The sequence below is a fragment of the Mandrillus leucophaeus genome, unplaced genomic scaffold (assembly GCF_000951045.1).
Source record: "Mandrillus leucophaeus isolate KB7577 unplaced genomic scaffold, Mleu.le_1.0 Scaffold383, whole genome shotgun sequence".
NCBI lineage: Eukaryota > Metazoa > Chordata > Mammalia > Primates > Cercopithecidae > Mandrillus > Mandrillus leucophaeus.
Window position 1 is genome coordinate 80,703 of NW_012104065.1, and position 26,515 is coordinate 107,217.

At 39.4% G+C, this 26,515-nt stretch overlaps 1 protein-coding gene across 1 annotated transcript in view; it reads right to left on the minus strand.

The window, feature by feature from the left end:
• LOC105547297 (glutamate receptor ionotropic, NMDA 2B-like) overlaps positions 1-26,515 on the minus strand; it is a gene marked incomplete at its 3' end in the record, with an annotated part of 238,908 nt that overhangs the window by 26,482 nt on the left and 185,911 nt on the right. The gene's annotated exons all lie outside the window — the stretch shown is intronic.

Sequence of the window (26,515 nt, forward strand, 5' to 3'; positions counted from 1 at the left end):
GCTCCACCACTTCTCAGCTGCTCAAGTTCGGGTAAATAACCGCTCTGTGCCTCAGTTTCCCCACCTGTCAAAAGGTAATAATGATCGAACACACGTCATAAGATTCTTATGATAATTTACTGAGAAGGCACAATTTCTGAAACAGAATAAAACGTCAATAAATGTCAGCTGTTATTATCAAATGATCATTATTTTGTTATTTTTTCTCCCAATACTACTATCCATTTTTCCAACCTTTTATTGAATATACAAAAGAATGGGTGTCACCATATCAAGAAAATTCTCTCCCTAGAAACTCATTTCTCAGCCACTGCTTTTTCTCAGTTGGAGAAATAATTACCTAGAACAGTACCATACCTTTACTAACTAGATGATACCTTTCCTGGTCTAGATGGACCAAAAGTAACCCAAAAGTAAATTCACCCAACCATAGCCCAAGTACAGGACAGTGAGAAGTACAATTTTTATTTACCTATTGTATGCATCCTTATTTACCATAGAGCTATTTTTTTAAAAAAGTCTCTTCATTTATGCAAGCAACTCCAAGCTCTGTGCCTGAATTCTAGCCAGTATTTCATGAAGGTTCAACCAGAGAAAAGCGTTCGTTATAATTTACCCTCCCAGATATTGCAGAATGTTATTTATGTGGCCTTTAAGCAGGTGTCATATCCATCCCCAACCATGGCTTCATTTCAACCACAAAAAATGGCAGATGCGCTACGTTTCCCAAAATTTCTTTAAAAACAATCTTGTAGATTCCAAAGAAATGGGAACATCAATGACTGGAAAGTTGGGAATTAAGCCTTGGAGGTAGATAGTGAGAAGGGAATGTAAATAATCCAGTCCTATCAAGAGCCAAATTGCTAACAGAGAGCAAGGGTTTATAACATTACGTGGCAAGAGAATTTACAAAGATGAAAGTCAAATGTCAAGAGTCAGAAATAAACTAAGAACAAAAATATTTGCAGAACTAGGTAGTATGACATTACTTGTGGAGGAAAAAATGGACTCTTTTCAAGGCCCAGAAAAGGTATTGTAAGGGCAGGTTCTGCCCCAAAAAAACGCCTTTACAGAGATGTTTGCACAGTTAAGTGGAAAGCTTTATAAAACTTGCAAAAAAGGAAAAAAATGGAAGCAATTTTGTAGATGTAGTATGAAACTATATTTTATTTTTCTTAAGGAGAAATATTTTCTGATCACAGATGTAGAGCAATATTTCAGCAGGACGCTCAACAGAGATCCTTATGTAGTTCCGGCAGAAAAAAACAAAAAATAACACGGAGAGAGATCCCTGGTAGATAACCAAAGGAAACTTACTAAGTCCTGTTTTATTCAGCATTTTAATCAATAACTTGAGGAAGAATATTTATACTAAGTTAAAAAATATGCACATGGCCAGATGGTTGAAAGAATAACGAAGGTGTCAGTTGGCAAGAATCAAACTTCAAAAATATATGGGCAGGCACGAAAGTTGAGATCAACATAATCAAATGATATTTGTTTGGGTTAAATGTAAAACCAACTTCATAAAGAACACATGAGAATGCTTGGCTTACTTTGGATATTAGATTACTGTAAATTTGGGAAACCCGGCTGTCAAAACAGCTAATATGATTTTAAGCTACTTTAATAAAAAGATAGCATACCAAACAAGGAAGATAATAATTCCATTGTATTTGACTGTAAGCAGAGCACACTGATAAACTGATCATTGGTGGCTTGATCAAGTTTCCAGCATGAAATATCTAAAAAATCATTTAATTTGAAAGCCAGCTGAAGAAATTTAGACTGCTTAGTTTGAAGAAGAAAATACTCAGAGACTGCCTGAGATGTATAATGTACCCAGAGGCAATCACATGAAAAAATTGTTAAAAATAACTCCAAAGACTAGAATATGACCCCCAAAATGCCAATTATAGCACAGTAGATTTTTGTCTCAGTATAAGGAATATCTCTCACAATCTGAATGGAATGGATTCTCCTCATCATCCAAGTGAGTTCTCTACCACAAGAAATGTTCGGAGAAAAAGAGTCACGGGGTCAACTGTCAGGAATTCCTTCACTCAGTGAGATGTTGAACTAAATGACCTTTAAGGTTCCTTCTAAGACTCTTAATATGGTATGTATGTAGTAAAATGTAAGCAAATTGAGTCGGTTCTGTCTGACATGATAATATGAATGTGAGGTCATTACATACACATAGCCCCATCACGGAGTATGTGTGTGATTACTAGCGACAAACCTTAGCTCTTCTGTGTCTGTAGATCAATTCTGTCAACAGAGTTATGGGCTAGACTTTGAGCCAGTGAGGTTGAACGTAAAACAGTGTCAGAATGTATTCAAGTTGATGTTATAGGCTTCACTTTTCCCAAATTAGAAAGCATATATCAGTCAGCAAGTAGGCTACAGGGAAAAATGAAAAGTTTTCAGTTCTCCTGACTATGGGGGTCACACAGGGAAAAGGAAAAAAAGGGGGCCACTCAGGATACACACACATACTCTCTCCCCCCTCCCACCCCCCTCTCTCTCTCCCACCACCCTCCCTTTCTATATATATATGTATATCTCTTCTGCTAACAGCCCAAGACCAGGCTTCCGTGACTCTCAACATTTCTCAGCAGTTTTTGAGCAAAACCTTCCTCTTTTATGTCCAGATGATCTTGGCCATTGAGGTTAAGAACAGTATTATACTTTTGCTCTTCTCAAGGGACAAATTTCTCAGACTGTAAGATATCATGCTTGTCTTTGAGTTGAAACTACAATAAAATACAGAAAGAATTCTAGATTATCTCTCAGCTCTTCTTGTTTTAAGATCAGTGATTCAACATGGTTCTCTTTCTGACAGTAATGTAATGAGACATGTTTCTTGCAGATTTGAGAATATAACTCTCACTACTTTATAGTTCTGCTATGTTCATCCTTCTTAAGCTGTCTTTCACTCTGGCGAATCAAACTTTGAGAGGCTCTTTGCTCTAGACCCAGCTCACCCACATATTTTTATCTCCCCATCACACTCCTTGCCTCATCTTACCCATGCACTAAAGGTCAAAGCTGCAGCCCAGCAGTGGGCCAGGGACTCTGAAAGTACAGATATGGAAAGAGTCTACCCACTAGCCTAGGCAGATGGGGAAAATGGATCTGTCCAGTCTTCGTGGGAATGGGGATACACTGTGTAAGCCCCTGGAGTTCGGCCACATTTAGAGGATGCCAGTGATTTAAAGTCACTGTCCTTCCCCCCAAAAAACCTAGACTTTCCAAAGACTGGGAAATGTTTTAAATGTTAGTATTAAAAAACTAAAATTTATATACTCAATGTCAAATTTAAATAATATAAAGGTCAAACAATTGTATAATATACTACCAAAAAAACAGCAAAAACTTCACTTTACTTAATGTCTTTGCTGAAAATTCATTCAAGTCTTCTCCAGATGAATTCATCTCTTTCCCACCCCAATCACCAAGGGCAGGACACACACATACACACACACACACACACACACACACACACATACACACACACACACACAAACCACACCAGGGATAAAAAAAAAAAAAAAGAGTAAGTTAGTGATTCTACTTTCTGCTTATAGGCAACAGGATTCCCTGTCTAATGAGTTACAGACATTCTATTGATCTCCAAAATATAGGACAAGAGAATTGGTAATGGAAATAGGCAGAGTTAGGTGGGTGTTAACAGAGACATATTTCAAAAGCTAAAACACTGCAGTAATAAGACACGATGAACTTGGCATAAGAATCTGGGGCACATGGACAAAGAAAGCTGACTGAAGTCTGTGAATACTCAGAGAAACTGATGACGGTCTTTGGGCTCTTCAATGGGACAAAAGTATGTTTCATTGTAATAAAGGAAAAAGGAATGTAAAATGATCAGAGGAAAAGAGTGTGATGAAATTCTTTTAAATAAACAAAGAGGCCCGCTCCAAGCAGCAGAACTCTAAAATCTACCTGCCGGCCAGACTTGATGTAGATTAGCTGAGGAACTAGAAGAGGCTGAGCCTGAGATTTCAGTGTTTTCAGAATTCACACCTTAGCAGGTCAGGGAAAAGCAAAATCGAATGTATACCTAATAAAAAACATACCCCTTGGTTGTCATAGCTATTTATGTAGGTGTCTGTATCCCTGCTAAATAGGAAGCTTCCTGAAGTCAGGAAAGACCTAGAGTAGTGACCAAAAAATGGCAAGTGCTGAATATGGGTTTGTTATGTGGGCACAATAGCTCAATTTGAGGAGTCCCCACACGACAGACAATTTGAACTGTCCCCAGGCGATAGCTGTCCCACTTATGATGGCCTCCCTACGTCCACCTTTCTGCAATGTGACTTCACTGATTCCCCATTGAGAGCTACAGTCAATTTCCAGCCCCCTGCCCCCTTGAAATGAGCTGGTCTAAAGACTCATCTTGGCCAATATGATGTGATAGAAGTGCCACTGTGCTAGTTCCAAGCTGAGGCCTCCAGAGGCTTTGCACACTTCTGCTTTCTCCCTTGGAAGCCTGCCATGACAGGAGAATAAGTCTGGCTAGCCTGCTGGAAGATGAGAGACCACATGGCTAAGAGCCCAGCTGTCCCAGCTGAGGTTATCCTGGACCAGCCTGTAACCAGCCAACACTGAAACATGGGGGAACCCAACCAGGATGAGCAAAGAAGCCTACCAACCAAAGCTGACCACAGATGCAGCAGTGAGTCCAGTTGAGACTAGAGGAACTATCCAGTTGACTGCTAACCTTATGAGAAATGAGACATGGTTATTATTTTAAGCCAGTAAGTTTTGCATATTTCATTACATAACAAGAGCAAACTAACACACCCCACAAAATGTTGCTTTTATGTTTTATGTTCTTCCTTACTGACCTTGTTTTTCAATGTTTATATGTTTTAGCTTCTTATAATTCAATTCAAAAGAAAAAGCAAAAGGAATCCTTATCATTAATTTAATTGTAATATATGTCTGCATTTGTCATTTCCCAGTTCCCTCTACTTGCTACTACCTAATAAATTCCTCATTTATTTCTCAATTTTTCCATTAAAATCAGTCCTTAGATGGTCCCCTGGCATCCATCCTTGTTTTAACCCCATCTGCATAATATGTAAGGGTTATCTTGATAAAACATGGGTGTGATCATATCACTCCCCTTCTTCAAAAGTTTAGACCTTTCCTATCATGTACAGAATGAAGTGTGAACTACTCAGATGGCCAATCCCATCTCTGACATTTTTGCCCAAACACCCTTTTCCAGACTGGTCTCACACCACAACTCCCACATGCCTTATGTCCCAGCCACCCCAGTCTGCCTCCACCGTTTACCAAGCATATCTCCTACTCTCCCACCTTCATATTTTTGTTCAACTTGTTTCATGTGCTTGCAATCTCCCACCAAAGTCCCATTCAAAGCCTCCCTTTCTAAAAAGGTATCCTAATTCTCCACTGTATCTTCATGTAATGAAAAGAATGCAATAATACCAATGACAATATTAAGTGTGTACTATGAGCTATCACTTTGTTAAGCTCTCTACGTGCATTCTCTTTTAATCATCACATCAATCCTGTGATGTAACAAATATAGCAACAAATACAAAATAGTTATGATTGCTATTTTCCATATGTAATAATATGGGCAAACTGAGACCCAAAAGGTTAACTAATCCATTGTCAAATATCTACTAAGTGGCAGAGCTAAAATTTGAGTCTAGGACTCTAGGAGCCAATGTGCTGTGCTAAGTAATGTTTTCATTTGAACTTTCCATATTTATGGAAATAAACTAAACTAAGTCACAAAGTAGTTAAATGACTTGCCCAAGGTCACAGAGTCACCAGCAGTACTACATCATGAATCAAAATATTTTGATTCCCTCAATCTTATGCTAATTTTCTGCTGCCCAGGAAAGGATAATTGCTGACTGGTCTCTCCAGCAAAGCTTGAGAGTTTTGCCTTTGCCCACTTTTTCAGTAAAGAACGCCTAAACTCAACTAAGCAGGTAAATTTCATTTTCTCCTATTGCTTTAATCATCCATAGTTATTCAGCCAGGGTCCCAAGGCTAGAGGGAGAAATTAAGCCTAAAACCAAATTAAAATAATTTGGGGTTTAATTTGATTCAAATGTCAGAAAAATTCCACCCAGTAACCCTGTTAATATACAACTGAACTAAATGTCCTATATACCCAATTGTGTTCAATTCTGCTGGGACCACCGATGCCTTAAACATGCTAATCTCATTCTATCCTACTTTATGCACTTGTCTCTCAAAGAGTGCCACATAGCTGAACTTACTTGCTTTTCAAGAACTGCACGCCATTTTAATTACATAAAATGTCAACCAAGGCAGTCCCGAGTCCTGGTGGACACACTTACACACTTAAGAAAGCAGACCTGCCGTTGGCCGTGGTGATCAGGGTCCACAGGCTAGGGGCTGAGAAAGGCCTGGTGAACCAGGAATATACCAGATTTTTCCCACAGGTATCAGGGCTGAGGGGAAAAAAAAAGAAAAAGAAAAAGAAAAAAAAATCCCGGATTGAATTGAAACCCAGGTGAACCATGTAAGCTTGGAAATAGCTCTTTTACAAACTCAAAGGGGAAGAAAGGGAAACTGACACAGCTTGTTTTGCTGCTGTGCCTGTGGTCCCTTCCCTTTCTTTGTCCATGCAGGCTGCCCAGCAGGTTGGGGCTGGGAGGGAGCAGGCAAAAGGGCCTGTTCAAGAGCGCTTAGTCCTCCCGGTTTGAGATTCTACACAAAAGAGGGACAATACATACAGGCTTCAAAGGAGAAAAAAAAAAATGTAGCACGATCCACCTCCTCCAAGGAACCTTTGATAGACAGTTCTTACCTGCTGCTTTCTGTTCAGCTTCTACCTCCCAAAACTCCAATTCATCTAAGAAACACCTTTTAAAAATTGTTTTTTCTTAAGGCCTATTAAAACAGGCATAACTGTTAACTAGATGAAATGCAGGATCATGTCTAACCTGGGCTAGGAGGAGTGGCCATTGAAAATTATTTGAAAAGCTGTCTTAAGTTTATGAGAAGCCCCTGCATAAAAGAAGATGAACTTCAGTGGAATTCCCCAACTCTTCAGCCATTCATTGCTTATCTGACATGTATCATCAGAAAAGGTGAAGATTCTATTTCATATAGTCTAGGAGAGAGAAAGGAAATGGCAAGTACCATGGGACTTGGCTGCTACCAATGCTCTGAAATAGAAAAAGTACTATTCAAATTCTAGGACTCTACCTGCCAGAAACACCTGCATTATTTCAGGTGACTTAACCCCCAGTGCCTCCCCCTGTGCAATGATATAGCTTATTAGCACTTCTGCAAAAGGGCAAGCTGTACCAGAGAATTGAAACACAAAGAATTGCCAATTCAGCTAGAAAAAAGATCTCATGGGGAGGAAAAAAAGCAAGGAATTTGAGTGTTCAGAAAATATGCAAATTATCTAAGGATTTCATATATCCTATTATCCTCGTTTAGGCCTGTAACTAAGACTCCAATCCATGTAACGAACTCATAGACAAGTGTGAAGATACTATTTAGGCTAGTGGGAGCCGTCTTTCATGGAACCCACATTTTTAAGAATAAAGATCTCAACGTCTTTATCTCACTGAGTAGGCTGATCAATCCCCAATCCATAAACACATCACATTCCAAAAATTCATCCTTAAGTTAGTTATTTAGAAATCCAAAAACATTCTCCCATTGATCCAATGTAATAAATGGGGATTACAAACCCAGACCAGCCTGCAAATACCAACTTATCTCAAATACACCAGGAAGATTCTTCATAGCCTCCCCACGCCTCTCTGGGCCATAAGCCAATGGAGCCCTCATGAACCTTAAGACATTTTGGGACTGATATCCTGTCATCTCAGAGGCAAGGGAGGAGGAAGGAAGGATAAAATATCAGGTTCCATCTGGATAGCTTCTGTGGCAGGTAGAGGGAAGCTCAAGTGGGAGACGTCGAAAGATATAATTTTTCTCACAAAGTCAGGTAGATATTAGAAGAGAGATTATGTGTGATGAAGCTTTCCACTTTGTTCCAAAGAAAAGATGCTGAATTGCGGGGACAGAACTGGACCCTTGGAACATTAGAGGGCCCACTACAGGGAACACATACAGTGTTCAACAGAATGGACTAAGTTTCCAGCAAAAATAACCATTAAAATAGCACATTTCTCTCATTTCTACTAATTATAACCATTACTAATACTAATGTCAATCAGAGAAGAATTCTAAAAATCTAGGCATAAAGACCTTATTAATATATTCAACTCTGCCGGGCGCGGTGGCTCAAGCCTGTAATCCCAGCACTTTGGGAGGCCAAGACGGGCGGATTACGAGGGTCAGGAGATTGAGACCATCCTGGCTAACACGGGTGAAACCCCGTCTCTACTAAAAAACACAAAAAACTAGCTGGGCGAGGTGGCGGGCACCTGTAGTCCCAGCTACACGGGAGGCTGAAGCAGGAGAATGGCGTAAACCTGGGAGGCGGAGCTTGCAGTGAGCTGAGATCCGGCCACTGCACTCCAGCCCGGGTGACAGAGCAAGACTCTGTCTCAAAAAAAAAAAAAAAAAAATATATATATATATATATATATATATTCAACTCTTACCAAGCATTTGCTAGAACCATAGAATGCTTGCTCACAAGAGAGCCTTGGAAGTCAGCCACCCAACCTCGTTTTAAAAACGAGGTTACCAAGGGAAGGAAAAATTAAGTGGTTTCCTGTTACTCAGACACAGAAATCACCTGCTGCCCACTGGGAAAACAATTTCACGTGCCTCTTATATAAACTTGGGTCCCCCTTCTTCCCTTTTCGAGGAACCCTTAATTTCTGTGTATTGATGTTTCACGTGAGAGTTAAACCTGCTTGCAGCCAGAATGGTTGCTTTGCTGAGGGAAGGTGTTAATAGTTTAGCCCAAGCATCTCCCTTTGAACTCTGGGGATCCTGCTAGAACTATCTTTGCTGCTAGGAGAGACCACTTCCCTTTTTCTCCAAGGAAGACCTTCCTTGGCCTGAGCATCATTACCTTCCCTCTGCACTGGCTGACTGCAAGCAAGTGGAACATGAAACTGGCAATGGAGACATAAAGCTCCAGCAAATGTCGAATTCTCTTAATTTGCTGACCAGCTGATTAATGGCTGGTCTCCACATTTTAAGTCAGCTCTAGCTAAACCTCTGGAGCTTCTTGCCAAAGGCTTCTTAAAGAGTCCTGGTTGGTTTTTTTTTTTGTTTCTTGTTTTTCGTTTTCCCTATACACACTTAAAAACCTCATTAAACAAGAGAGAATGTTTTTAAAACAGTCAAATAGTGTTTTATCCATAGCCTTGCATGTCAGAGGTTATAAACTCATATATTCAACAACAGCCTCTGTAGGATTCACGCCAGAATATCAGAATAAAATGAAAAACCACTGGCAACAGTGCAATAATGGTATCCCATTAACAACTGAGATCTTAAGAGGCAATAACTGCAAAAGCATGTTACCATTAAACTAAGTGTATGTGCCTTCCACATTCCAGCAAAATGGTTTTAGAAGATGGCTGCAGCTTAAAGGACTTGGACGAGGGAAAAGGATGCTTCTAGCTTAGGATGCCCCGCTCCCCTGCATCCCCTGGGCAAGTTCTCCTTAAATCACAACAGACCCTAAAAGGAAGAATATTTTGATGGCAAATACCTTAGTGTAAGACCTGTCAGTCCAAGATAAGTTTTTTTTAAGTGACTCTGAATATTTGGAGAAATTATCTAAGCACTACTAGCCTTAGTTTGTTCAACTATAAACTGGTGATAATAATTATGCTCATATAAGAATTGTTGGAAGGATTAAGTGATACAGGGCTCTGCATCAGAGTTGGGTAAAGTGAGGAGTACAAGTAAGTACTCAATATATGTTACTTGCTATTTTTTTAAGAAAATCTAATTAAACAGAATGTCTTACAGAGTCCCCTATCACCACTGGTATCAATTGAAATTAACTTGCTGTTACTATCACCCAGAAGTAAAATTGGGAGACACTGTGAGTGGGAGAAGCAATCTTTTGCTCCTCTAGCGTCTTTTCTAAAATGTGCAAGGGCCCCAGAACATGCATGACCATAGAGGTGAGGTGAATTGGAAGTAGAGTTTTATGTTACTGAGCTTGGCATGAGTTGAAAGCATTCATACTCTTCCTACATAGCCCCTGATACTTGAGGTATCAGCTGAGAAATCCTCCTCCTCTGAGACAACTGCCCACTTTCTCAGTTCTGATATCCCATGGAACTGGGGGATGCAAACATCCTTCAGTACAAGCCCAAATTTATCCTCTCCTCTCCTGGCCTCTATCTGCCTATCTATCACAGACACAGTCCCTCTATAGTAAATCTCTAAGCCTTTGGCCTGCAGGACCTTGGTCCCTCTTTCAATATCCCTGCAGGAACCTCCGTCCTTCACAGCACCCCATCTTTCTGCACTGACCTTCCACTCTCCTGTGTCCTCTCATCCCCTCTCACCCTACATCTTCAGACTTTCCTGTCCCACACATCCCCAAACCCTTCCAATCTGAGTCACTTCTCTTACTATCTCTACTTTCCTTGAATGTGTAGACACATTTAATATAAACAAGCTTAATTTTTAAAAACATTGTTCCCTAATCATAAATCCACCTGACCCAGATGAAAATGTTTTCACTTCCCCTTTTGAGAGACCTGAATAGATATGTACAAGTTAAACACAGTGACATGAGGTCTGCAGAGGTCCCTCATGATATTTTCCATAACTTTTGGGGTAATTGCATTTTATAATAGTTATCTCCCATGAATCCTCTGTGGAGAATCATTTCTTTTCTTTCAATTGTTTTGGAGGGGCATGGTCACTGTCCACTGGTGCTGAGCAGTGATTTTATAAAACACACAGTAGGAACTTCAGACCTAGAAAGGAGGCCCACTCTTGTTGATGAAGCTGTTAAAGTGAAATTAGGACCATTATGAGGACCTATGCCAGGACTGAAAGCAAGACCTAAGGAAGGCAGTTCGGTTTGGGCAAGACTGAGGTTGAAATAAGGACCCAGCAAGTGGGGCCAAAACCGAGAAGCAGAACAAGTCCAGAGGCTGCTGTTCCAGTAGAAGTGATCAGGCTGGAACCCTTCCCTGCAGACACAACTAGGGTCCAGAAGGGATACAGGGGTCACAGCTTGTGCTTGGCATCAGGGAAAGGAGAATGTGGCTTGTGGCAGCCCTCACGGTGGCCTTCACCTAATTCAGCACAGGTCATAATATCACAGCTACAGAAAAAAATGACAGTGTAGAGAGAATTAAGGGGCTGAAGTATAATATGTTTATGACAACAGGGTTAACATTCCATGTCCTGTGAAAGACTCACAGAATTTTTAATGACAGAATGAACCACAGATTGCACCATGGACAGTATATTGCACTCTGTTTCTTATTGGGGTGCCTACAACTTTCCTGCAATATTCTGAGTTAACCACATGAATAAACACCTCTGTTAGCTTTTTCATTTTCTCAACAGCCTTATGAGGTAGGAATTTTTTAAATTAACTAAATATTTATTAATACAAATGATATGTACATATTTTAAGGGTACATGTGATACATTCATATAATGAAATCAAGGTAATTTGTGTATCCATCACATTTAGTATTTATTCCTTCTTTAATCTAAGAACCTTCAAATTATTCTCTTCTAGTTATTTTGAAATCTGCAAATGGTTAGTGTTAACTATAGTCACCCTGCTGATCTATCAAACATCAGGTCTCATTTCTTCTTTTTAATTATATATTTGTACCCAATAATTATCTTCTCTTTATACCCCCTCTCCCCTACCCTTCCTGGTCTCTGGTCACCACTAATCTCTGGCTTCATGAAATCCACTTTTTAGCTCCCATAGATATATGAAAACACACCATATTTGTCTTTCTGTGCGTGGTTGTTTCACTTAACAAAAGCCTCAACTGTCTGCCGTGACTGATGGCACCATCTCACTTCCTCAAGGGCAATCATCGGCCTTGGACCCTTGAAGGGCATGCCCCAGCATAAGCCAGTGCCAGCATTTTGAGTGCTTGGGCATGTCTAAGAAACTAAAGGGATGGGCTCTGCAGAAGTCTATTTTCATGAGAAACAGAGGAGCTCTCTAGAGGAGAACTTACCTTAAGGAAAGGAAGGAAATCAAACAAGCTCAATCAATTAACAGAGCTATAGTCATAGGATGAAAGAAGCAGTTTAGAAACCACCATGATGGCTATCCCTTGAAGCTCTCCCAGCCTGGCCTGTGGGTCCTCAGGAAATAAAAAAGGAGAAGATGTAAGTAAAAACCAAAGGAGCTTTTTCATTAAAACCTTTAGGAGATATTGTGACATGAGCATCCAGCTTTGGTGCCTAACGTAATCGGGGATAAGAATCTCTCTCAAATACTTCACCCCAGACCCTGTTGAAGCTTTAATTTCATGAAGGCTTCAGTGTACCTGAGGAAGGTGACTGGTGGGAAACTAGTATCCGCAGGGGTCTGTGCTCTCAATGGGAGAAGACAGCAGGGTCTGAAAGAGACCATGGTGCAAGGCAGATGCTATGGCACCTGACAGAAGCAGCAGTCATGCCTAACACAGACAGTGGTCCCCGCTGCAATTAGAACAACAGGAAATGTCAGCAGCATCCAGGAAAAACCAGGAAACACACAGGAAGTGGCAGCCATTCTCAGCAGATATTGCACCTGAGCTGTCTGTGAATCTGTAATAGGCCCTCCTGAGAAGTCCCCACAGCACATCAGGGAATAGTGACTTTGTGGGGGATTGTGGTCTTAAATGAGTAGGAAGAAGCAAGAATCAATGAGATTTGGACTCTTAGTAATATTACACACTCACAAAGTGGTGCAGCCTGGGGAAGTCTGTGTTACTCGTAATATTTCCAACTGCATTTGTCACGTCTGTAATTCAGATGAACCCCAAAGCAAGCCTGAATGTGCTGGATAAAGTTATTCAACTCAGGGCAGGCACAGTGGCTAATGCCTGTAATCCCAGTACTTTGGGAGGGCAAGGTGAGCAGATTGTATGAGATCAGGTGCTCAAGACCAGCCTGGCCAACATGATGAAACCCAGTCTCTACTAAATATCCAAAAATTAGCCAGGCATGGGTGTATACCTATAGTCCCATCTACTCGGGAAGCTGAAGCATGAGAATCTCTTGAATCTGGGAGGCAGAGTTTGCAGTGAACCGAGATTGTGCCACTGCACTCCAACCTGGGCGACAGAGTGAGACCCTGTCTCAAAAAAAAAAAAAAAAGAAAAAAAGTTATTCAATTCACAAATCCTTAGTTCTCAAGAAAATTGCAGGATGTGCTTATCCTCTAACCAAAGATGTGTTCAGTACCCTTCCTCCTTTCTGAACAGAATCAAGTCAGCCCTAATGGCCATGCCAATTGTGATTCTGTTTTTCTCCCACTGTTCTTTGGCCTATGATTCCTAATTTGAATCCATTCCTGATCAGTTCCCAAAGGGCTCTAATAACCTATCCTTAGCACTTTTCCCACTGGCTACAGGTTAGAAAAGCCTTTCTGGCTATTGCTATTCCAGCTGCGTTCTCCATATTTTGACCCCTTATCTGAATGGTGTGTTCAAGGGGAATTCTTCACACTCTGTCTTAGCCTCTGAGCACAATCAGTAAGTCACCTCTTCAAAATCAGACTTTTTGGAAGAAGGAAGTTGGAGAGGGTTAGGTTTTTAAATCCTTTAAAATCTATGTCTTCAAGTCCTTCATGAAAGTAGATAGAAAGGGCCTAGTGCAGTGGCTCACACCTGTAATCCCAGCACTTCGGGAGGCCAAGATAGGCAGATTGCTTGAGCTCAGGAGTTAGAGACCAGCCTGGGCAACATGGTGAAATCCCATCTCTGCAAAAAAAAAAATACAAAAATTATCCAGGTGTAGTAGCATGTGCCTGTGGGAGGCTGAAAGAGGAGGATCACTTGAGCTTGGGAGGTAGAGGTTGCAGTGAGCCAAGATCACTTCACTGCACTGCAGCCTGGGCAATAGAGTGAGACTCTGTCTCAAAAAAAAAAAAAAAAAAAAAGAAAAGAAAAGAAAAGAAAAAGAAAGCATAAAAAAAGTTAAAGCAAAGGAAAGCAGAGTAGTTTTCCCACGTCTACATTCCTACATTCTCGAGTCAGAACCACCTCCATTCCTATGGCAAGATGCCAGTATTCTCCAGCAGCAGATCCATTTCAGTGCATTTGCAAAGGCACCGCTCTACTAAATTAAATGTCCAAGGAGAATGAGCTATCACCAGAACACACTATCATGCCTCAGCTACTTCCATTACTGTGACCCACTCCCCACTAACCTCCCCCACTGACCCAAAATACCCAAGAGGTCACAAAGATCCAGTGGCATCTAAGAAAATAAAATATTTTTACATCAATATATCTCCAGCAAGAAATCCCTCTACTGTTGTCTGATAGAGACATCATTTTTCTCATGAACTTGTTCAAGACGATTGAGTAATCAGAAGAAATGAGACTAAAAATAAATAACGTTATCCATGGAATGGGAAGATATAACTCAGCAAAATGCTGGCAAGTGCTTCTCTACTCGCCAAGCCTCAGAATGCACAATGCCCCTTTCTGTTCAGCCATGACAATCTAATTCAGGTTTTGTCCTCCCAGGAGGTGATCAGTGAGTCCAGATGGACACCAAGCTACCTCATTGTCCTGGGCATCGAAGCCAGACTGCACTGCAGGTGTGTGCTGAAATTCAGTTCCACTTTTCTATTGCCAGCAAGCCTCACCATGAGAGGAGCTGCCACACGCCTAGAGCCAGCTCCTGGGATGGCTGGATAAGGCCAGAGCCCCATGATTCTTTGGATCATTCTGATGTTTCGAGACTTAAAGGAGCAATTAAAGCCCAGCTCGGCTCAATCATCAGAATTCAGAATGACTGGGATACATAATCATGGCATAATTAGAACAAAATAAAAAAAGTTTAACAAGAACAAATGAGCTTAGTAAAAATAAGATGTGTCTATCTATATTGGGTAGAGAAAAAATCGCTAACAACATTTGGTGGACAATAAGCTAACTGAGTTAATACTATAACAAGATAGAAAAAGAGTTAACATATCAGGGTATCTAAATTTCAGGGGGCAAGGTGGATATAAGAAGGCAGTTATTAAAACATGGCTGAGATCTTTTCTAGAGAAGGAAGTCAGGTTGATGCAGTGGCAAAAAAAAAAAAAAAAAGGTTTTACAATGGGAAGAACTGAACTTAGTCTTGCCATGCACTTCCACTATGCTGCTTGGCATTAAGCTCTCTGAACTTCTGTTTTCTCACCTGTAAGATGGGCATATTGATAATGCATAATTGTACTGTGGCATATGTTGTAAGAATTCAACTAGCTAATGCATAGAAATACCATTTGACCCAGCGATTCCATTACTGAGTATACACCCAAAGGATAATAAATCACGCTACATAAAGACACATGCACACGTATGTTTATTGTGGCACTATTCACAACAGCAAAGATTTGGAACCAACCCAGATGTCCATCAATGGTAGACTGGATTAAGAAAATGTGGCACGTATACACCATGGAATACTATGCAGCCATAAAAAAGGATGAGTTTGGCCAGGTGGGGTGGCTCACGCCTGTAATTCCAGCACTTTGGGAGGCCGAGGCGGGCAGATCACAAGGTCAGGAGATCGAGACCGAAACCCCGTATCTACTACAGATACAAAAAATTAGCCGGGCGAGGTGGCAGGTGCCTACAGTCCCAGCTACTAGGGAGCCTGAGGCAGGAGAATGGCGTGAACCTGGGAGGCGGAGCTTGCAGTGAGCCGAGATCGCACCACTGCACTCCAGCCTGGCAGACAGCCAGAATCCGTCTCAAAAAAAAAAAAAAAAGAAAAGAAAAAAAAAATAAGGATGAGTTTACGTCCTTTGTAGGGACATGGATGAAGCTGGAAACCATCATTCTGAGCAAACAATCGCAAGGTCAGAAAACCAAACATTGTGTGTTCTCACTCATAGGTGGGACTTGAACAATGAGAACACGTGGACAAAGGGCAGGGAACATCACACACTGGGGCCTGTCATGGGGTGGAGGGATGGGGGAGGGATAACATTAGGAGAAAAAAACTAACGTAAATGATGAGTTAATGGGTGAAGCAAACCAACACAGCACATGTACACATATGTAACAAACCGGCACGTTGTGCCATGTACCCTAGAACTTAAAGTACAATTTTTTAAAAAAAGAAAGAAACAGCTTTCCAGTGTTTGGCATGCAATAAGAGTTCAATAGTTGGCTATGAATGGAACATCTATTTCTGATATAACCAAAGAAACATGAATGAAAATGTAGAAGGTTTTTGGAGCATACCACATATTTTTAACGTTGTGAAATATGGCCTTTCCTGAAAACTTGACCAATTGCAGACCCACAAAGCTGAGGATTGGACCCTCTGATTTTGGGCCCCCACCCCAGTCTCTGAGGCTCCACCTGGGTCATCAGCCAGACTCCTTGGATATCTTTCTTTTTAACTTCACTTTGTGAGTGGAGGGAAGAAGGCCAGAAGGCAGCATAATTGGGACCACAAGGCACAGGCATGATCAACTATAGCTTGGGTTTACAAATCACCAGACAAGCCCTTCCCCAATTCAGAGAAAGTTTTAGGGCCATTTGAAATGGAAATGTCCATTAACCTTGAAAGCAGACAATGAGTAATGCAAATATTAAACCATCTTATAAAGAAAAAAGAAAATGATCAACTCATTTAAAAACACCTTTGTGAGATAAACTGACTTTATGCTGCATATCTAGTGTCTTCCATCTGGCCAGCGAAACCTTTTCATCCATCACTCTAACACTTGATGTGCCATTCCCCTGCGGGCTTGGGAGCATGAACTAAAAGACCTGAAAGTCTATCCAATCCAAACTTCTCATTTTGACAGATGGGAAATTGAGATCTAAAGAAATTAAGATGTTTTCTAAGAACACAAATTTGGTGGCAAAACTGGTACCAGATCCTAATTTTCCTAATTACCTGTCATGCCTGCTTGTTCATTCTCACCTCAAAGATTTTATTTGACAAGGAATATGATTCTTTTACCTCTATCTATTTAGATTGTGAGCCCTTAAAGGAGGCTAAAACATCCAGCTTTTGTATTTCTCACTCAAAGCAATAAATAGATGATTAAAAATACTGTTTTAGTCCATTCAAGCTGCTATAACAAAATACCCATTGACTGAGTAACTTACAAGGGACAGAAATTTATTTCTCATAGTTCTGGAGGCTTGGAAGTCCACGATCAAAGTACTAGCAGAATCAATGTCTGGCGAGAGCCCATTTCCTGGTTTACAGATGATGTCTTCCTCACATGATGGAAGGAGCAAAAGGTCTCTATTGGATCTGTTTCATACGGGTCCCATTCATGAAGCCTCTGCCCCCATGACCTAATCAGCTCCCAAAGGCTCCACCCCCTAATACACCATCACCTTGGGGGTTAGGATTTCAACATATGAATTTTGAGGGGCCACAAACATTCAGACAATAGCAAATACTGTAAGTTGTGCTTTTACTAAAATGATAAAGGAAAGTAGAGAAATCTGTTCCCATTTGGGCAGGGACTAGCTTATTCTGTTTATAGTTTTGCTATAAATCAGAACTACTTATAGTTTTGAAGAACCCCTAATGGTTCTCAGAATGTGGGTAGGACCTGCTTTGCCATTTTCAAATAGGTCTACCTTCATGCAAATAGGTAGGAAACTACATACTGTTTTGACTAATATAACAACCAACTGGTCTCCATTTCCTTATAGGATTAAAAGCTAGTAAATAAACAAAATTCAGCAAGGGTTTCATGATCTACGAGGTAGAGGTAATATTCTTATTTAATGGACTTAAAACTCTATAAACAGACTTTACATAATCTTTATCCTTAGAAATCTTATAATGTTGTCTAACTTGGAGGGTTCAGCTGTTCTCCCTCGTGGAAACACAGGCGGGACAGAAACCCTTCTGTGATCCTTTCTCTCCCCACTTACTTTCTGCTGTTATTACAGTGATATTCGAGCAATATTTAATTCTCTCTCATCACACATCTTCTACCTATAATCACTTGCAGATTTCAGTTTGTAAGAAGCCTTTCTACCTGCTCAAAGTTAATCTTTAAGTCACAACTATGATTCTGAAGGTCTGAAGTAAAGCCTAAGATTCTGTATTTCTAACAAGTCCCAGATTAACACTGATGCTGCTGGCCCTTAGACCATATTTTGAATAGCAAAACTCTAGAATGCATCCCATGATCAACTATAGAGATCCATTAGAACCATTCCTGACCCATTCTCCTTCCTCAGTAACCTCTCTACTAAAATACTAAAATGTTTGAAATGGCTTTTGTGTGTTTATTTAAAAATGAATATATGATTGTAGAGTTATGAAAAAAAGAAAATGTATCATTCATTCATTTACTAAAAAAAAAAAAAAAAAAAAGTCAGCGTTGCAATGCATCATACCAGCCCCTAGGGATTCAAGTATGAATAACACACAATCATATTTGGAGTTAGATGTCTTGATCTCACAACTCACTAGCTCATTAACCTTGGAAAAACCATCTAATCAGTTTCTGCACTAATTGTTTCCTATATAAACTGAAGATAACAATGTTCACCATATAGGGTAGTATGAGTACAATATAGAATTATGTAAACTTACAACATACCCCAAAATATACTATAAAATGTTTGATATGCTTATTATCATATGTATTTATTATTATTTGTTCAGGTTCCTCTCTTATATTGTAATCTGCCTTAGGATAACAAATGACACCACCCGTATCCCTTCCATCAAAACTAAGCATTTAAAATACTTCTTTACACTCTACAGAATTTAAATTGTTTTTCATTAAATGTCTAATCTCTTTTATTCCCACGCTTGGACAATCAGTTCATTCTAGAACATTTCTACAGGAAAAAAACCCAAACTAGATGGATCCTAGAACATGTCCTCATGACGATCTCTGTTCTGAAGGGTCTGTCATTCCAGCATTGAAGGCCTCCTTACATTTAAAAAGGTGCCTCCTTTCCCTGTTGCTCTTTTCTTCCATTGATCTGAGAACATTTTCCACAACCACTAGTATTCAATATATGTTCGTTGAATGAATTCATTAATATTAATATTTGACATTTGTTAAATCCAAGAAAATACTGACAAGTTTGGGTACTGGGGATACAATTTGTAGGCATTTTTTTCCTTCACGAACAATTTCATTGCTCTGGGTCACAGCAACTGCCCATTGCATCCCCTGGAAGCTGTTCTGAGGCCTTTATTTTGCAACTTGGGAGTGCTTATTATTTGTACACCTGTTCCTTAAGAATCATGGCCATTGAAGTAACTGACACTAATTAGCCCTTCCCCCTGTAGGCCCCCACACAGGGCCAAAGGCTAAATAGGACCAAACACATTCTGTGTCTGAGTGGCAAAGGATGAGTGACATGTTTTGGCAGAAGGTGGGGAGGAATTTTAAACTTTCCTTGTGGTTCCCTGAGTCTCTTTTGCCCTGCTATTCCACTGTGCTCACGTTTCTAGGGACTGTTAATCTGGCACCAAATCCACTTAAGGCTGAGGCACAGTCACCCACGAGGCTGAATCCAAATACTTTCAGATCACAGGACACCTGAAAGATTGCTAGACTTGATCTCAGGGTAGAACCCCAGGGCATCTCTTGCCCATTGCCTTCTTCTCCAGGTGCTGTTCCTGCTGCCGCCACAGACAAGATTAACAAGAAGGTTATATTTAAACTTCCAAGAGGCGCTGCTGTGCCATTATGGGTCTATTTAAAATCCTCCGGGCAGCTGCAGTACATAATAACAAATCAGCAGGAGGGAGTGGGGGAAAGGAGGAGCGGGGAAGGAGGACTGGGGGTGGTCAGGAGCGTCGTGGATTGTTTCTGTGAAAAACTGACTGTCAAAAGATGGCAGGGGGTACAGGCAAGTGAAGGATGCCACCCGGGGTGAGAGTGAGTGAGAGAATGCATCAGGAGAATCTGCTGGGCAGGGCCAGGGAGAGAACTCAGGATCCTAATATGAAGATCTGCCAGACCTAAAACCTCACTGCCTGCCTGGAAGAAACCGCTCCATATTACTCTATTTCTCCCAGGGGACCTTATTGAACAATACCAGCCATTCTTCAGTGTTGATGAAAGATCAGCACCAGAATAGAAAGAGCTCTAATAATGGGAACACACAGCAGCTCCCTCAAACCCAACCGATGTGTGCCATTTTCCTCCTGGAATCACTGATAATTCACCCCATGGGAGGTGAATTATCGCTATGTCACGTTCCCTTAAAGACCATTCTCTAGTGCAGCAGTCTTAGAACCAGATGACTAACCTACGGCTGTGCTCAATTTTGACGTTAAGGATCTATCCCAGTCTCTGGTGTCTTTGCTGAGTTTGGGCATAGTGTTTCTTAGCCTTCTCTTATCAAAGTCCTGTGGGTACGCTGGAACATTTACAATGTTCCCTCAGTTGTATGCACAATCACATTCATTTTCATCTCCCAGCCCCTTCTTCACTGATAGTGTTTGTTAAACTTAGTTTAACTGACATTATCCAAACTCCTGACCATTTTTATCACTCTTTGCAAAAGTGGCTTCATAATTATTAATGATTTTTTTTGCATGCACAAATTTACTTAAATCTGGTTATTAACCACGGTTTAAATCTCCATTAATTGTCTAAACTGTCACCCCTTGGGGCTTCCATATAATACCAACATCTCTGAACTCACAAGCACAGAAATTACAAGACAAATGAACATGGCATCCTTGTTCAGCACACTGTTACGATGAAAAGAATAGTCTTTCATTGCCTGATTAATTTTGCTTCTATGGAGGACCAAACTGGATGTCACAGGCTAACACATTTACTATGAATGTAAGTCATGACTTGGATGTTCACAATGATCTAATTAACCAAATATGTGTCAAAAATTCACTTTCTATTGTATAGAGATGTCTTAAATGTCTTGCTATATTCTGATGTAAATACATAAGAAAATGATATAAATGATGTAAGATGCTAGATCTATATACCTTGTTTACCTGAAAAGAAGATTGTAGTAGATCAGCAGGTGTTAACAGTTTATACACATTAAGAATAAATTCCTCAAGGGGATTTATCTTCTCTTTCTTTTGTTTCTGGTTGAATGCCTGATATGCAGGAGATTTATAAAACTGTCTGCCCTTACTGCAGGAACAGTAGGCAAACAATACGTACAATTTGTAATAAACGAAAACCTGCCATATCAACATATACTTATCGATTGTAAATACTGACTTAAAATTAAGTTCTAGATAATGAGAACAGCACGTGATCATTAAACGCACTACGAGGAATGTATTGCGCAAACGTTACCAACATACATTGGCTGTGTAAAACACTCTGCCACATGTTCAGATCACAGTTTGCGACCCCTATATAAAAAACTCATCAATGACTTATTATCTAGTGTCAATGCCCTTCCTTCTTTTCATCCCTATATCTTTCTCTACAAATATTAGGAGCTCAAAAGATAAGAATTTCAAAGACAGAGAGCGAGAAGTCAAGAGAGTACATCTAGGATGTACAACACCACAGGTCCAGAACAGAGAAGGACAGAGGAATTGTACTATCCCAGTGGGGCCTGTAGAAATGGCTTCACCATCTAATATGAAAACAAAGTCTTGGCCAAACAAAAATGAACTTCTCAATAAGAAATACAGCAAGGACCCTTGATTGATGCTCCAAAGAATTCCTTCTGGGTGAGGTGATCAATGAGGAAATCAGACATAACGATCCTAAGGTGTCACTCAGGAAAAATCTTGACAAAACCAAAGAAAAGCAGCCCTGTGTCACTGAGCTGTCCTGCATTCAGCCTTTATCTGAACTTTTGGAGACCACTCAGCTCATTTCAGTCTTCATTTACTCACTGTCTTACATGTCATCCATCTCTTGTTGGACTAATAACTTCAGTCTGGTCCCTGAGAACTGCTCTGAGCTCTATACACTTGGTTTAGACAAGATGAGTTATCTACACTCCAGTGACTTCACTGTCTGGGTGAGCAGACAGGGACACTTACCTTGGTTCACCCTTCCTTCTGTTTGTTTGGTACCCCTCCATTCACACACCCACCAGATGAGTCCTTCTTTCGTGCTTGGGTGCTCAGGATACCAAAAAAAAAAAAAAAAAAAAAAAAAAACCCATATAATCCTGCCCTGAAGGAGTCTGAAGTCTAGCCAAAGAAACAAATATGAACAAAGAAAAAGACTTTACTAAATGAAATCTTGAAGATAGACACAGGGGAAAAGAGTTTCCATTTGAAAGTACCAACCAGAATAACATACTATTCACAAAGGCAAAATTAAAAATCGAGTGGCTAATAAGTATATTTGAAAAGTTCAACTTCACTAGTAAATCAACTAAATAGAAATTTAAACACAAATTTTGTTTTCTATATTGCAAAGGTGGGGGAAGTGGATATTCTCACATACTATTGATAAACACACACACTAGTTTAAAATTTCTGGAGAGTAAATTGATAATAAATATTCAAAGCCACAAGATGTTGATACTGTTTGACCAAGCAAGTCCAGTTCTGAAAATTTATGCCAAAGAAATAATTTAGGATAGACTAAAAGATTTATCTTCAAGGATGTCCATCATTGTATCATTTGTAAAATCTCCCAATTTAAAAATAATATAAAACACTGAATAGAGAATTGGTTAAATTGCAGAATTCTATGCAGCCATTAGAAATCATGTAGAAAGATGTTTCTTGATGGGAAAGGATAATCATATATGAACATACATAAATTTAAATTTTTTACATAAATAGAAAATGACTAATACAAAACAGCGCATGCAGTATGACTTTATTTTTATTTTATATATTGCACATTGAGAGATGTTCAGAATGCTAACTACTATCTGGTGAGTTGAACTATCTGGTTAATTTTTTCCTTGTCTTCCAGTCTTTCTCAAATGTTCATGCATTGCTTTTGTAACAAGAAAAATTATTAAAGTGATACAGTTGACCCTGGAACACACAGGTTTGAACTGTGCAGGTCCACTTACACACAGATGTTCTTCCACCTCTGCCACTCCTGAACCAGCAAGAATGGCCTCTTCTCTTCCTCCTCCTCCTCAGACTACTCAATTTGAATATGACATGATGAAGACCTCTATGATTATCCACTTCCACTTAATGAATAGTAAATGTATTTTCTCTTCCTTATAATTTTCTTAATAACATTTTGTTTTCAGTAGCTTACTTTATTATAGGGATACAGTATAATAATACATGCAGTATACAAAATATATGTTAATTGACTTATCAGTAAGGCTTCCAGTAAACAGTAGGCTGTTAGTAGTTAACTTTTGGGGAGTCAAAAGTTACACACGGATATTTTTAATGTGTGGGAGGTTCGTCCCCCTAACCTCCACATTGTTCAAGGGTCAACGGTACTTAACTTTAACAGAAAATAACGTGCCTGTCACGCACCAGGTACTGGGCTGTGTTCTGTGCATGCAAGATCTGTTATTCACAGCACTGCCAAGTATTACTGAGATGAAATGACTCAGCTAGTCCAGACAAATAGAACCTATAGAGATTAAAAGTCAGTTCTAAAACTCCTGTTCCCCTTGCCATCTAACTAGTCTATAATATTTGTTTCCTAGAATTTCATTTTTAAAAACTCTATGTTACTATGTTAAAAAAGAAGTTTTCCATATAAATCAAACCAAAATACTTTTTAAACCAATGTAAAAACTATAATAACATTTAGGAGATTGTGAATAGGCACAGAAATACTTTTAAAAGGCTTCTTTCACGTTCTATTTGAACACACAGCAAAATACCCTAAACCCTATGGTGAGAGGGGAAGGTGATGGGGACAATGGAGAGCCAAAAATGAAGCAACACACATGTGGCAACAACAATTCACATGGAGTTACCTGCAGCCAAGTCCAAGCTGCTGTAGGGAGTCAATCCAGATGGGCATTTGCCTTTCTGCCTGTGAACCTGCAGCTCTGTTTGTCCCAACCAGCCATTTTATGCCCCTCTGTTTCTATTTAAAGTACAGGACAAAGAATGATATTGTGCTCAATATGAATTGTCACTTCACCAAGTGCTTTATTCACCATTTACCCATTTTCATCTTTCTTTGAACTTACCAAATTATATCTTTTCACCAGACTATGCATTCCTGGGTGATCAAGTATAAACCTGCCAACTTTTGCCTCTCCTTTCTGATCTCACTGTATCTTGTTGTTTCTGCAGCTCTCTTTTCTTTTTGTTAGTGAGATATTATTTTTAGATAAGAAATCTTTTAAATGCTCCTTTAATCCTCCGTGGCCAGTTTTTTTTTTTTTTTTTTTTTTTCTCATCCTACACAGCATTACATACATTTTATTAAATTGATTTTCGCTCTCTGCTCTTCTCACATCCCAGGGAGATCAGTGCTTTGTTAGTATTTTAGACTGTTATTCCTAAAGTTTTTACTTTCATATAGTCTTACGCCTTTTAGGTTCTCCACAATCATTTAGGGTTCACTATGATCAGCTCCACCTATTTTTAGTCCTGTCTCTTCCATCTGTTCAATGCAAATCCAAATGTAAGATATCTGAACACCTTCATTTTTAAAAATTGTAACACTTTCATATTTGGTCATCCTGTTCCCTCCACCTTGACTGCACCCTCTTTGCCTTGTTAGTGCCCAAGGGAAACTACAGAATTCAAATATCATCTTCTCCAGTGTGCTTTCTCTGGTTATACTAATTAAAACTTCTCTCTGATTTCCTATATAACACTTAGTTTTTACAGTTCCTGCAGTGTTTCTCATAGAGATTTATATTATATACATTAGGTTATGTCTTATCTCCTCCAATACATTCTAAACTCCATGAGGTCTAGAAGAGTGTCTTGTAGCAATAATGCCTTGCCCATAACAGGCACTTACTAAGTATTTTTTGAATGAATGGGCAAATGGACCAACCAGGTTTCTCTAACATCCTGGTCATGAGGGCTTGGGTTAGTGTGCAGAGTGGCATCTTGATCCATGTATACCTGACTATGCTAACCCAGGGTTCATGGATTTACTGGTCATTAAGTTTTCCCCTGTCATATTCCCAATACACACTCAGACACACACAAAGCCCTGTTGCTTTTACTATTAGTTTCAGCCTGGTCTAGCCTTGATTTAATTTTCCCCGTTTTATTTAGAAGTCAATTTATTTCATTTTTTAGTATTTATTTAATACTTTGTGTTTGAAAAGAGCTCTTCAATCATTGATTAGTTATTCTTCTGTGAAGTAGATCTGTATTGTCATCTGTATTTTACAATTAAGAAACCAAAACACAGACAGGTTCAATGGCTCACTGAAATTAAAGACAAAATTAATAATAAAACCTGTAGCTACCTAGCTTCTTGCCCACAGATTAACCTCCCTCACCATATTTTCTACCAAAAACCAGAGTTCATGGATCCGCATAAGATAATCTAAACAAAATTAGATCTAGAAAAGCCTGAAGGTCAAAATTTCAAATAATTATCCAAAACTACAAGATGGTATGGTTTTTGTCCTTGAAAGTGGTGCTCTTCAGCCTTAACTACAGCACAAGAAAAAAAGAAGATTCTAAAATCCCCATGGTAAGATGTTTCATCTTTCTAAGAAACAATAAGCTGGCAGGCTATTATTATTTATGTTATTAAAAGTCTACAAATATTGAATTCAAATTATTTGCATTTATTAAATGACAAATAAAAATTATATGTATTTATAGTGTACAACATGATGTTTTGATATACGCTTACATTGTGGAATATCTAAATAAAGCTAATTAACATATACATTACCACAAATACTTATCATTTTTCTGTGTGGAGAAAACATTTAAAATCCACTGTTAACAATTTTCAAGTATATAATATTTTGTTATCAGCTATAGTCGCCATCTTGGACAGTAAATCTCCTGAATTTATTCATGTGGTCTAACTGGCATTTTGTATCCTTTGATCAACATACCCCAATTCCTTTGACTCCCAACCCATGGTAACCATCATCCTATTGTCTGCTTCTATGAGCTCAACTCGTTTTAGATTTCATATATAAGTGAGCTCACACAGTGTTTGTCTTTCTGTGTCTTGCTTATTTCACTTAGCAAAATGAATCCTCTAGATTCATCCATGTTGTTGAAAATGACATAACTTCCTTCCTTTTTAAGGCTGAATAGTATTGCATTGTACATCCACACCACATTTTCTTTTTTAAGGCTAAATAGTATTGCATTGTACATACACACCACATTTTCTTTTTTAAGGCTGAATAGTATTGCATTGTACATACACACATTTTCTTTATCTATTCATCAACTGATGGACACTTAGGTTGACTCTATATCTTGGTTACTGTGAATAATGCTGCAATGAACATGGGAGGGCAGCTATTTCTGATATACTGCTTGCATTTCCTTT